Source organism: Lolium perenne, chromosome 6, assembly GCF_019359855.2.
Source record: "Lolium perenne isolate Kyuss_39 chromosome 6, Kyuss_2.0, whole genome shotgun sequence".
Lineage (NCBI taxonomy): Eukaryota > Viridiplantae > Streptophyta > Magnoliopsida > Poales > Poaceae > Lolium > Lolium perenne.
In genome coordinates this window covers 258,331,964-258,346,647 of record NC_067249.2, presented here as the reverse complement: position 1 = coordinate 258,346,647, position 14,684 = coordinate 258,331,964, and positions in this window count along the sequence as shown.

Below are 14,684 nucleotides of genomic sequence, written 5' to 3'. Positions count from 1 at the left end.
ACGAGCCTTGACAAAGGCAATATATTCAGGATCATCACCAGTAATGATCATATCATCAACATAGAAGAAGAAGAGTGCGTCCACGAGGAGAAGTGTGAACGAAAAGCGTTGGATCATGAAAACTAGGAGAGAAACCAGCAGCAGTCACCACGGAGGCAAAACGCTCAAACCAGGCACGAGGAGCCTGTTTGAGGCCATAAAGAGAGCGTCAAAGACGAAAAACCATCCCATCGGGAACAGAATACCCAGGAGGAGGCTGCATGTAAACCTCCTCACTCAACTCGCCATTAAGAAAAGCGTTCTGAACATCAAGCTGAGACACAGACCAGCGTCGAACAGAAGCAACAACAAGAAGACTACGCACAGTGGTCATATGAGCCACAGGGGCAAAAGTCTCATCATAGTCACGGCCGTGCTCCTGCTGAAAACCACGAGCAACAAGACGCGCTTTATAGCGCTCAAGAGAACCATCAGAGCGGGTCTTAATTTTATAGACCCACTTACGCGTGATGGGGCGAACACCAGAAGGGGGAGAAACAAGATCCCAGGTGCCAGTGCGCTCAAGCGCAGCGATCTCCTCAGCCATGGCAAGCTGCCATTCAGGATGGCGCTCGGCATCCCGATAAAAAGTCGGCCCGGAGACGACAGAGAGACCATACTGACTAGGAGAGTAACGGTCTTGTCGTTGCCTATTCGACGGTACCTCGGAGGAGGGATCCTCACGAGGGGGAGAAGAAGTAGGGGCCATAGGGCGGAGAGCACTCGGGACGGTGGTACGCGATTTACCTAGCTTCGGAACACCTGCTCGATGACAGGGCCTACTGCTGCTTGTCTGGAATTATCTGGGCGCTTTCGCGTTGTTACAATGAGTTGTGGTTGTGCCTCTAAGGCTCCCAGGATCCGGCTTATAAAGGCGCACGGATCTAGGGTTTACACGGAGAGTCCTAGCCGGTTTACAGGTCGCCTAACTACGGTACAATGTCTTGCCGTGTACGTCAAGGATCCGCCTTCCTTCCTACGTCGTACTGGATCCGGGTTCCACATGGGCCTCCATGGATCCGGGTTACTCCTGGGCCTCCATGGATCCGAGTCACACATGGGCCTTCACGGATCCGGCTTCCTCCGATGGTCGGTTGAGATCCGGCTCCCCTATCCTGGGCTGGACTTCATCCTTTAGGATCAACAGCAACTGGGCCGCTCGACGGGCCACATGCCACGTCACCATCTATGGGCCACCCGGGCTTGCCGGATCTAGGCACTGTCGATGGTACACCCATGAAGTATACCCACAACAGTAGCCCCCAGAGTTCTCCGAGTTTCTCCTGCTGTTTCCGCCTTGTTAGTCCATCATGGATTCCGACATATTGGCAACGCGGAGAAACTTGAAGAACTCCAACTTCACATTTTTCTTCTTCTTCCAACTTGGAGTCGGAAAATGCTCCCATCCTGCGGGACTTCATCCATCGACAGTACAAGACATGTCTCCGGGTTACTCCCCTGCTTATGAATGAGACTTGCTTATTTCTCGCATGGTTACCCGGAATCTTAAAAGACTCAAACGGTTCCGCCAATTCTGGCGCCATTTTCGCGCGATTTGTGCGGTAACTTATCTCTAGCCATTTTTACCGCTAAGGGTTTAGGACACGCGTCACGCATCCAACGGTGCGACGCTTGCGTTCCGACCACAGGATGCGGAGCACGAATCTTGTCCCGGCGGCCTATAAATATCCGCCGTCGACGCCCTAATCCTCATTCACCCCCCTTTTCACCTCTCAACCAAGCGCCGCCGCGAACTTCCTCTCCGCCGTGCCGGATTCTCACCGGAACACCGCCGGAGTTGCTTCGCCGCCGCGCCGTGTTCGTCCTGTTCTTAACATCAGCGAGCCACCGCGCAGAAACCTCGTCGCCGGCGACTTCGACCGCCGCAGACGCCATTACGGTGAGTCTTCGAACTCCGTTCTCACGCCGTAGTTGGTAGGGATGATTTTGGGGAAGACAACGTCGGATCCGACTAAAGATTGTTTTCCGCCATTTGTTGTTTCTTCAGATGTCTTCAACAACTCCTCCTCCGGCTTCTGAACCGATTATGGCCACCCCAATCTCCTCCGCCCCTCCACCTTTTGATCCAGTTAGGCTGGGTCCTCCAAAGGATTCCGGCAAAGAAATCGAGGGGACCTCTGCGAACCCGGAGCAAGCTTCCGGGGAGGATCAGGCGAGGCTCAAGGCGGAAGAGGTCGCCGCCAAAAAATCTAAAGCTCGCCAGCGGGACGTTGAAGCTAAAGGAAAATGGTGGCCTTGCACTGATGACCCACAAGTATAGGGGATCGCAACAGTCTTCGAGGGTAGTATAACCCAATTTATTGATTCGACACAAGGGGAGACAAAGAACACTTGGAAGCCTTAACAGCGGAGTTGTCAATTCAGCTGCACCTGGAAACAGACTTGCTCGCAAGAGTTTATCAGTAGTAACAGTTTTATAGCGATGGCAGATAGTGAAATAACAGCAGCAGAGTAACAAAGACAGCAGTAGTGATTTTAGTAAACAGCAGGATTAAAATACTGTAGGCACGGGGACGGATGACGGGCGTTGCATGGATGAGAGAAACTCATGTAACAATCATAGCAGGGCATTTGCAGATAATAATAAAACGGTGTCCAAGTACAAAGCAATCAATAGGCATGTGTTCCATATATAGTCGTGCGTGCTCGCAATGAGAAACTTGCACAGCATCTTTTGTCCTACCAGCCGGTGGCAGCCGGGCCTCAAGGGAATCTACTGGATATTAAGGTACTCCTTTTAATAGAGTACCGGAGCAAAGCATTAACACTCCGTGAACACATGTGATCCTCACATCACTACCATCCCCTCCGGTTGTCCCGATTTCTGTCACTTCGGGGCCATTGGTTCCGGACAGCGACATGTGTATACAACTTATAGGTAAGACCATAAACAATGAATATCATGATGAAACAATAACATGTTCAGATCTGAGATCATGGCACTCGGGCCCTAGTGACAAGCATTAAGCATAACAAGTTGCAACAATATCATCAAAGTACCAATTACGGACACTAGGCACTATGCCCTAACAATCTTATGCTATTACATGACCAATCTCATCCAATCCCTACCATCCCCTTCAGCCTACAGCGGGGGAATTACTCACACATGGATGGGGGAAACATTGCTGGTTGATGTAGAGGCGTTGGCGGTGATGGCGGCGATGATCTCCTCCAATTCCCCGTCCCGGCGGAGTGCCAGAACGGAGACTTCTGGCTCCCGCGACGGAGTTTCGCGATGTGGCGGCGTTCTGGAGGATTTCTGGCGACTTCGACTTCTTTCCGTGCGTTTTTAGGTCGAGGCGAATAAGTAGTCCGAAGGAGGGCGTCGGAGGCCGGCCGAGGGGGCCACACCATAGGGCCACGCGGGCCCCCCCGGGCCGCGCCGCCCTATGGTGTGGGGCCCTCGGGCCTCCACCTCAATTGTCCTTCTGGCTCCGTTAGTTTCCTGGGAAAATAGGGCCTTCTGCATAAATTCCGAGGATTTTCCCGAAAGTTGGATTTCTGCACAAAAACGAGACACCAGAGCAGTTCTGCTGAAAACAGCGTTAGTCCGTGTTAGTTGCATCCAAAATACACAAATTAGAGGCAAAACAATAGCAAAAGTGTTCGGGAAAGTAGATACGTTTTGGACGTATCAACTCCCCCCAAGCTTAGCTTATTGCTTGTCCTCAAGCAATTCAGTTAACAACTGAGCGATAAAAGAACTTTAATGAACACATTTGCTCATATGATATATATATTCTCATGCTATGGCTAATACTTAAGCAATTCATAATGGGATACATGCAAATAAGATCATCTAACAGCCATGTCAATCATGGAGAGGTACCAACAATTAATAATAAGCATCATGAATCATGTATATAAGCAGGATTGCAATGTTCATAAGAGAGTATGATAAAGTGGTATCTCGCTTGCCTGTATTTGATTGGCAAAACATAAATGCCCGGGCACCTCTGGAGTTCATAGAAAGACTAGAAGTAGTGATTGTCAAAAGATAAATGCATCAAAGTTATACCACAATCAATCATATTTTGAGACAAGCATATTATACTAAGAATGACAGTTGTGCTCTCGAGATAGTGCCCAAAGAAATAATGGAGACATAACATAAAAGTAAAAGATTGACCCTTCACAGAGGGAAGCAGGGATTAACATGCGCTAGAGCTTTTCATTTTTATAATCAGGAGTAAAATTATTTTGAGAGGTGTTTGTTGTTGTCAACGAATGGCAATGGGTACACTAACTACCTCGCCAACCGGACTTTCAAGAGCGGCTCCCATGAATTATTGCATATTTATTTGGCACTCCTTCCAACCTTTCTTTCACAAACCATGGCTAACCGAATCATCGGGTGCCTGCCAACAATCTCATACCATGAAGGAGTGCCCTTTTATTTTAGTTTTATTATGATGACACTCCCCCCAACCTTTGCTTACACAAGCCATGGCTAACCGAATCTTTCGGGTGCCGTCCAACAATCACATACCATGGAGGAGTGTCTATTTAGTTTAATTAATTTGGGACTGGGAATCCCATTGCCAGCTCTTTTTGCAAAATTATTGGATAAGCGGATGTGCCACTAGTCCATATGAGAGTCCGTCAAAAGTAAATGACAAGGTTGAAAGCTAAACACCACATACTTCCTCATGAGCTATGAAACATAAACACAAATTGAGAAGCATTTTGAAGGTTTTAAAGGTAGCGCATGAGAATTTACTTGGAATGGTTTGAAATGCCATGCATAGGTATTTATGGTGGACACTTTTGGAACAACTTGGTTTTCAGGTGGTTGGAAGCACGAGCAGCTTTCCCGCTCAGTAGAAGTGAAGGCTAGCAATGGACTAGGGAGCGACAAATCAAGAGAGCAGTAACTGTCATAATCATGCTTGCGGCAAAATAAATTAACGGAGGCATAAAAGTGATACAAGAACTCTGAAGCAATATAGATCATCGAGGCTTAATTGACTTTTTGTTCAGTCATGTGCATGCGTGAGCATGTGCCAAGTCGATATGAATGAATTATCCATAGGAGGATACCATAATGCCATACTTACTTATGAATAAAACAATGCAAGCAAACATCCATGACATGCTACTCATATTAATAAATTGGTGCTGAACATGAGAGATCATGAACTACTAGACTTTCTCAAATAACATATACCTCACATGAACCAACTAAGCATGCTCACATGGATGAGTATATGTACAAAAATGAAAACAAATAGAGTTCATACCAGCCTCTCACCACAATCCAATTGTTGTAGATCGTCATTATTGCCTTTTCACTTGTGTAGCTTGGATAATATGAAATGAAAACCACGCTCCAGCCACCGAAGACCATTGAACTCATAAAGAACTTTACAAACCAAAGAAGAACAGCAAATATTTTTGGTGTTTTCGAATTTGAGAACAAGAACAAAAAGAAACAAACAAACAAAACAAAATCTTTTTGGGTTTTCTTATGGCAAACTAGCAATAGCAAATAAAGTGAAACAAATGCAAGAAACCAAAGCAAAACAAATGGTGAAGAGAAACAACAGAAATATTTTTGGTCTTTTTGTGTTTTGGGAAAGAAACAAAGCAAAAACAAGAAATAGCAAACTAAAAGAAACACATAACAACAGGATGACAGAAATCTGCCAAAACCTGACAGCAGTACAGAAATCGATTTTTACAAAAATCCTACGTTGCTCAGATCGAAAAGTGTTCAACTAATGAAAGTTAGATAACAACCTGGGGAACCTGCACAAAAATTGGCAGCTCAAAATAACGTTCTGGCTGTGCGCACGAATTTTTCTAGTAACAGTCCAGAATCTGTTTTCAGGCAGCACTTCCCCAAATATCATCTTCCTCTCGTTAGAAAACCACTCAAACGAACAAAACAAGTATGTACAAGTATCCAGCAATCATAATATGCAAAGAATGAGTGATGCCGGTATACCTCCCCCCAAGCTTAGGCTTTTGGCCTAAGTGGAGTTCAATCCCATCGGGGCCATGAAGTGGTATCTCCGTAGTACGACGAAGATGGATCATATTCCGGGTATGTGCTAGAGGAAGCACCCGGATACGTGACGGTGTGGTCGTAGGAGGCCTCGGCGTCCTCGGAGTCATGTTGCTGGTTGTTGAACTGGAAACTCTCGACGAAGATCTTGGTGAGCATGTAGTATTGCTCCCTTTCATCTTCCATATAGGTGGTTAACCCCGCCCTGTTGACAAGGGTTAAGAAATCCTCCAATATCCCTGCATTCCTTAGAAAATCATAGCATGGAAAAGTAGAAGCATTAGGAGGCCCGTTATCCTCTTCAGGCGCGAAGCTAGGCGCGAGGATGTCTTCATTGTATGATCGCCTAATCCGGGTGGCGGCCCTAGAAGGCCTCCCGGTGCTGGTTGTCCCTTTCTTGAACAACTCTCCAAAGTTGAACTTCTTCATAGCTTCTCTGAAATTTTTAACAAGTGATATAAAATTTGATTTGGTGACATATAAACAAGGGAAACTACCATAGGAACTTGCTAGAGTACTAATCATGCATCAAAACTAACTTCTACCACTTAGAACAAGCATGCAAGCTCACTAAACATGTTACCTACAGCAGCAAAATAATCAAGATATACTCAACCAAACGAAATTCTACTTGGATGGGTGGAGGAGTCACATACCAAGGAGCAAATGTGCCAAATTTCAGCAGGAAATCTGGGCTGAGCAAAGAGATCAAGAAATCTGGAGCTCTGGAGCAAAAACGCGAGAGAGAGGAACTTGGTACGAGTTTTTTCGGGAGAGAGAAGGTGCTGGAAGAAAGAGATGAAGAAGTGGGGCAAAGGGGAGCCCACACCACATGGTGGCACGGCCACCTCCTTGGCCGCGCCGGCCTGTGGTCTGGCACCCTCTGGTGCCCCACAGGTCATCCTCTGGTGCTCCCAGGTGCCTCGTCGAAAAATAGGACCAATGGTATAATTTTTTTGAATTTTTGAAAACTTTGAAAAATGAACATTTCTGGGTATTTAGTTTATTATTACTGGCCAGGAAAAATTTTGAAATCTTCAAATAACTAAGGAACTTTGCAAATTAAAAAGTGTTACAGCAACTAGAGAAAGTGGAGGAAGAAAGAGATGTTGTTTACCTCCTCTATGCATATAAAAGGTATTTGTTAACAAGGTTGATCAAGTCTTGCCACCAAATAAATTTTACATAGCATAAGAAGAATTGAACCTCAAATCAATCATGTTACCTTGAATTGTATTGATATGGATCCAATCACGAGAGTTTGATATTCTTCTTTAGGCTCATATATAGGACAATCAATGGTTCCCACTTTAATACTTCTCACATTAGTAATAGTATTGACTCCACATACTTTATCAATCTTCTTGGGGAAATAGACGGTATGCTCCTTATCATCAACATTAAAAGTAACCTTTCCTTTATTGCAATCAATAACAGCCCCTGCGGTGTTAAGAAAAGGTCTCCCAAGAATAATAGACATATTATCATCTTCAGGCATTTCCAACACAACAAAATCAGTTAATATCAAGCAGTTAGTAGTGACTTGAACAGGAACATTCTCACATATACCAACAGGAACAGCAGTAGATTTATCAGCCATTTGCAAAGATATATCAGTAGGTATCAACTTATCTAAGTAAAGTCTCTTATAAAGAGAAAAAGGCATAACACTAACACCGGCTCCCAAGTCACATAGAGCAGTTTTAACATAATTATTCTTAATAGAACAAGGAATAGTAGGTATACCTGGGTCGCCCAACTTCTTTGGTATTTTGCCATTGAAGGAGTAATTAGCAAGCATAGTGGAAATTTCCTCATTGGGGATTTTCCTTTTGTTAGTAACAATATCTTTCATATACTTTGAATAAGGAGGCAATTTAATAGCATCAGTCAAAGGGATTTGCAAGAATAAAGGTTTCATCCAATCACAAAATTTATTATAGTGTTCTTCTTCCTTTGATTTTAATTTCTTAGCAGGAAAAGGCATTGGCTTTTGCACCCAAGGTTCTCTTTCATTACCATGTCTCTCAGCAACAAAATCTTCTTTAGTATACTTTTTATTTTTAGCATGCTTTTCAGGTTCTTCTTCTACTTCTTCTTTATCAGGAGTATCATTCTTATCATTATCTTTATCATATTCATTGCCACTTTCAGTTTCAGCATCAGAAATAGAAATGCTATTAGGATCATTAACAGGTTCAGAGGATTCTACAACATTTTTATGCTTCTTCTTCTTTTTCTTCTTAGAATGAGCACTAGGTTCAATGCGTTGAGAATCTTGTTCAATTCTTTTGGGATGCCCTTCAGGATATAGAGGATCCTGGGTAGAGACACCACCTCTAGTTGTTACTTCATAAGCATGTTTCTCTTTAGAATTATTCCCTAACAAGTCATTTTGCACTTTAGTGAGTTGATCAATTTGAGTTTGGATCATATGAAAATGTTTAACAAGCATCTTAACATCATTGGAGGTTCTCTCTACAATACCATGCAATTCACTAATAGCTCGAGAATTTTCCATTAAATGATTCTCTACTCTCATATTAAAATTTTCTTGCTTAACAATATAATTATCAAACTCATCTAAGCATTGTGCAGGAGGCTTCGAATACGGAATATCTTCCCTAGTAAAGCGTTGAAGGGAGTTTACCTCAATCATGGATGAAGGGGGAATTATCTCACATATATCTTCTATAGGAGGTAGATTCCTCACATCTTCAGATTTAATACCTTTCTCCTTGAGAGACTTCTTGGCTTCCCTCATATCTTCATCATTCAATTTAATTAAACCCCTCTTCTTCAATATTGGTGTCGGAGTTGGTTCAGGCGTAGTCCAATCATCATGATTCCGGCTTATTTTAGCCAATAATTCTTCAGCGTCATCCGGAGTTCTTTTCCTGAAAACACAACCAGCACAACTATCCAGGTATGCCCTAGACTCAATGGTTAGTCCACTATAAAATATATCAAGTAAATCATGCTTTTCCAAATCATGCTCAGGCCGAGCTCTAATAAGAGAGCAAAATCTCGACCAAGCCTCAGGCAATTTCTCTTCATCTCCCTGGTCAAAATTATAAATTCTCTGCAAAGCAATATGTTGAGCACTAGCAGGAAAGTATTTGCGGAAGAAAGTATCAAGCAATTCTCTTGGACTTTTAATAGAATTAGGTGGCAAATTATTATACCAAGTTTTAGCGTCATCCTTTAATGAGAATGGAAAGATTTTAGCAACAAAGTAGGTACGCATCTTGACATCATCAGAAAATAAGCTACTAAGAGTAGATAACTCAGTCATGTGTTCAACAGCACTCTCTTTTTCGGTACCACAAAAAGGTGTTTTCTCAACAATAGCTATATGAGATAGATCAAGAGAAAAATCATAATCTTTATCCCTAATGTTTATAGGAGATGTGGCAAATTTAGGATCAGGAGACAGTTTATATCTAACAGTATGTTCTGCAAGCAACTTTTTAATTTTTCTTGCATCAGTAGTAGCATTGCATTTTTCAATAAAATCATCATTAAGCTCCACATAATCTTCCTCAGGATCATCACTAAAATAATCAAGCTCAGGTGAACTAACAGGTGTAGTAGCATTAGGAATTTCAGCATTTTCAATTTGTCTAGACCTAGCAATTGTAGCATCTAGAAAGGATCCCAATGAACCACTATCATCAAGCACAGCAGAAACATTATCAATATTATGAGAGTTTTCAGATTCAGCAGAAGTACCCGCATGTGAAGCATGCGGCGGTGAAACAAGTTTATCAATCACAGATGGTGAATCAAGAGCAGCAGAGGTATTCAGAATTGTACCTTTTCTTGTAGTGGATGGTAATATGGCGATCTTAGTATCGCGAGGTTTACCCATGATGGAGAATTTGCAGCGAACAATATTAATCCAAGTGAACTTCCAAATAAAGCTATGCTCCCCGGCAACGGCGCCAGAAAATAGTCTTGATGACCCACAAGTATAGGGGATCGCAACAGTCTTCGAGGGTAGTATAACCCAATTTATTGATTCGACACAAGGGGAGACAAAGAACACTTGGAAGCCTTAACAGCGGAGTTGTCAATTCAGCTGCACCTGGAAACAGACTTGCTCGCAAGAGTTTATCAGTAACGAGCTTTATAGCAGTAGCGATAGTGAAATAACAGCAGAGTAACAAAGACAGCAGTAGTGATTTTAGTAAACAGCAGGATTAAAATACTGTAGGCACGGGGACGGATGACGGGCGTTGCATGGATGAGAGAAACTCATGTAACAATCATAGCAGGGCATTTGCAGATAATAATAAAACGGTGTCCAAGTACAAAGCAATCAATAGGCATGTGTTCCATATATAGTCGTGCGTGCTCGCAATGAGAAACTTGCACAACATCTTTTGTCCTACCAGCCGGTGGCAGCCGGGCCTCAAGGGAATCTACTGGATATTAAGGTACTCCTTTTAATAGAGTACCGGAGCAAAGCATTAACACTCCGTGAACACATGTGATCCTCACATCACTACCATCCCCTCCGGTTGTCCCGATTTCTGTCACTTCGGGGCCATTGGTTCCGGACAGCGACATGTGTATACAACTTATAGGTAAGACCATAAACAATGAATATCATGATGAAACAATAACATGTTCAGATCTGAGATCATGGCACTCGGGCCCTAGTGACAAGCATTAAGCATAACAAGTTGCAACAATATCATCAAAGTACCAATTACGGACACTAGGCACTATGCCCTAACAATCTTATGCTATTACATGACCAATCTCATCCAATCCCTACCATCCCCTTCAGCCTACAGCGGGGGAATTACTCACACATGGATGGGGGAAACATTGCTGGTTGATGTAGAGGCGTTGGCGGTGATGGCGGCGATGATCTCCTCCAATTCCCCATCCCGGCGGAGTGCCAGAACGGAGACTTCTGGCTCCCGCGACGGAGTTTCGCGATGTGGCGGCGTTCTGGAGGGTTTCTGGCGACTTCGACTTCTTTCCGTGCGTTTTTAGGTCGAGGCGAATAAGTAGTCCGAAGGAGGGCGTCGGAGGCCGGCCGAGGGGGCCACACCACAGGGCCGCGCCGCCCTATGGTGTGGGGCCCTCGGGCCTCCACCTCAATTGTCCTTCTGGCTCCGTTTGTTTCCTGGGAAAATAGGGCCTTCTGCATAAATTCCGAGGATTTTCCCGAAAGTTGGATTTCTGCACAAAAACGAGACACCAGAGCAGTTCTGCTGAAAACAGCGTTAGTCCGTGTTAGTTGCATCCAAAATACACAAATTAGAGGCAAAACAATAGCAAAAGTGTTCGGGAAAGTAGATACGTTTTGGACGTATCATGCACCACCACCAAGATGGAGCTGACGAACCTCGAGGCGGAAGGCTTCCTGCAACCCGGAAGCTGGAGATCAGTTCCTAACGAACTAGCCCCAGCTCCGGAAGACAACGAGATGGTGCTGACGAAGGCACTAGTGGAGCGGGGTTTTTCGTTTCCGCCTTCGGACTTCTTCCTGGAGATCCTGAAGGTCTACGGGCTTCAACCCCACAATATCTCTCCAAACAGTGTGCTCGCTATCAACAATCACGTCGCCCTGTGCGAGGGCCATCTCCGGGTAACTCCCGAGCTTCCTTTGTTTCAATATTACTTCAGTGTCAAGAAGGAAAGGATCCAGAACTCCACCGAGCTTGCGACATGCGGATCCATCACCTTCATGATCCACCCCGGCCGCGTCTACCCCCACACTGACCGCCACGAATCCGCGCGGTATTGGTCCGGAGGCTTCTTCTATTCGAAGGACGTTTCCGACCCGGCGAGCGCAAGGAAACTGCCACCGTTTAAGAACTTCCCCGCCACCGAGCTTCCGTCATGGTCGCACTGCCCCCATCTCTCCGAGTCGCCCCAGCTTACTCGCGCTGTCAGGCGGATCTGCAAGCTCACGGAGGATGGGCTGTCAGGGAAGGATCTAACCCTTTCCTGGTTCACCAAGCGGATCCAGCCGCTCCAACATAGGGATCGGCTGATGTTTCAGTATACAGGGCGCGATGACACGATGCGCGCCACAAAAGATAACCTTTCTGCCGACGCCATCGACAAGAGGATCCGACTCCTCATCAAGGTTCCGCGTGAACTTCATGTTCACGTGTGTAACAAAGATATCCACACCCATGGTTCCGGAACCGCGGTATGTCGTCTCGACTCTTTAGTCCATTGCCCTTCGCATTCAACTGTTTGTCTAATCACTCAACATCGCATTAGCTTGAGGCGCTCGAAGAAAGCGAACTCGGAACTCTTCTCCGGGTTCCTTCCACCGGTAACACGGATCCGGAAGCTGCATCCGAAGCGGAGGTTCACGAAGCCCCGCGCCCTCCTAAGAGGAAAAGGCCAGCTCCTTCCAGTCCCATCGCTAAACGCGCCCGCGAAGTGCCTAGCACTGCGGCAACTCGGAAAGCGGAGGCGGAAAAGAAACGCCTTAAGCTGATTAACACCAGCAACAAGGGGCAGCCCGCCATCCAGAACTTCTTCAAGCCCTCCGGGTAAGTATCCATTTCCAAGATCCAAATTCTAGTTTAACGAGCAATTCCTTAGTTGCTTATGCTTTTTTATTTTAACTGAAGCTCCGGAAGCCAGCCCCCCAAAGCTCCAAAGGCCTTGAAGAAGAAAGCCAAGCCATCTCCGGCTTCAGTTCCTATTACTCCAGAAGTGGAGATCCCACCCAAGGCCTCATCTACTTCAAAGCCGGATCCCAAGGACGTCATCGACCTTGAAGATCTTCCAGAAGATCCCGCGGATCATGGTGACTCCGCCAAGGGTGCCTCCTCGCCTGCCCCTCCTCAAGATCAACCAAGCGCCGCTTTCGCGGAACCCACCAATGAAGAATATGAGGAGAAGGCGAAGCTCATTCAAGCTTGCAACACGATCCGGGTGGACGCTCGACCAACCCAGTCTCTTCAAAAGCTTACCCTTGCCCAGCGCCACGCGGAAGTTTCCGTCATGCTGAACAAAGTCTGGGGGAAATCGGACGAGGAGATGCAAGAGCTCACCGTCCTGGAGAATGATTTGAAAGAGTTTTTCGCCAAGCACAAAGAAGTGCGGCAGGTAACACTAGCCCCCAAGCATTGGGTCAGACATTTCCGAGTAATCATGTGTTAGCCGATGCTTTCTCAATATGTACCTTAGGCGGAAATTTAAAAATTGTTTATTCCTTCAAGACTTTGAATTCCTCGCCAGCCCCCCAGATTTTAAATATCCGGCTAACTCCTCTCTGCTTCCTCAGACGACGCGGAAATTACACGAAGATCTCCGCGTTCACGTGCTGGAGCAGATCTCGGAGATCGAAGGGCTACGTCAGAATGCGGAAAACAGCCAGAAGGCTATCCAGCTTCTTGAGACCCGCCTGCATGGTACGTATTCCAAGCTTTGCATTCGCATATTGATATCTGTTCATGATCTTTGATATGTGCAACTTTCCGCCTTCAGAAGAAACTGCCAAGCACTCCTCGTTTGATGAGCTTTCCGCCAAGGTCAAGGTGCTTGAGGCGGAGAACGAGTCCCTCAAAGCCTTCATCCAGGAATCCTCTGAGAAGGAGAATGAGGCTAGGAAGGAGCTCTCCGGGAAGCATGCCCGCGCCCTGGCGGAGCTGAACGACAAACTGGAGAAAAGCCAGGGTCGCGTGCTTTCCGTGATAGCCAAGAACAGAGTTCTGGAGGCGGAGGCGGAAGCCATTGACAAACTTATCTTCCGTAAGCTTTTTCCCTTGTTATTGCTCCGACTACCTCACATGCATTCTCTCTAACGGAACTGGACCTTCTTCCACAGCGAGCCTTGGCTTTGAGTGGTCAAAAGAGTCGAATCTGAAGAGGACGAAGGCATATGATGAGGCGCGGATTTCCATTGATGCGTTATTTGAAGCCTGTCGCGGAATCGCCCAGACTCTGTCTCTGAAGAAAGCCAAAACTACAGTCATCGATACGATGACCAAGCTTATGCAACAAGTGCCGGACTTCATCAAGGACTGGCAGAAATCTTCCGCACGCGGAGTCGCCTCTCTGGTCTTGGCCACCTGCAAGGCCCACTTTCCCTCGCTCAACTTTGCGAATGTTGCACGCGGAGCCCCCAAGGGTTCCGACATGGGCGCCATTCTTGCGGAAACCAAGGGCTACGAGCAGTTGTTTGTCAGGCGAGTGAATCACTCGTTCTGGTACAACAAATACGATCTGCCCGAGGGATTTTCCGATGCAGAGGAGGATGAGGGTGAGCCAGAGTATTATGGCGAAGGTTCCGGGTCAAGCACGGAGCATTCCGGAGAGGGCTCTGGAGAAGATTCTGAAGCCGGATCTGGTGACAGCGACGGCGACGACTCCGTCTACCAAGAATCTGAAGAGGAGGATTCCGAGTAGAGTTCCTGTTTAAACAATGAAACAAGTTGCATCATTTTGGCCCCAGAGAGGGTTTGTAAGATAACTTAAATTTTTAAGTAGCTAGGGACGAAACAGCGTATGCATGGGCGGAAACAACTTATCCTGCTATCCTTTAATATTATTTTGCATGTTTCGTTTGTGTCGGAAAGCAAGTGCTGATTTCATTGTTTTCCGGCTTGCTCACTTGACCTTCCACGAGCCG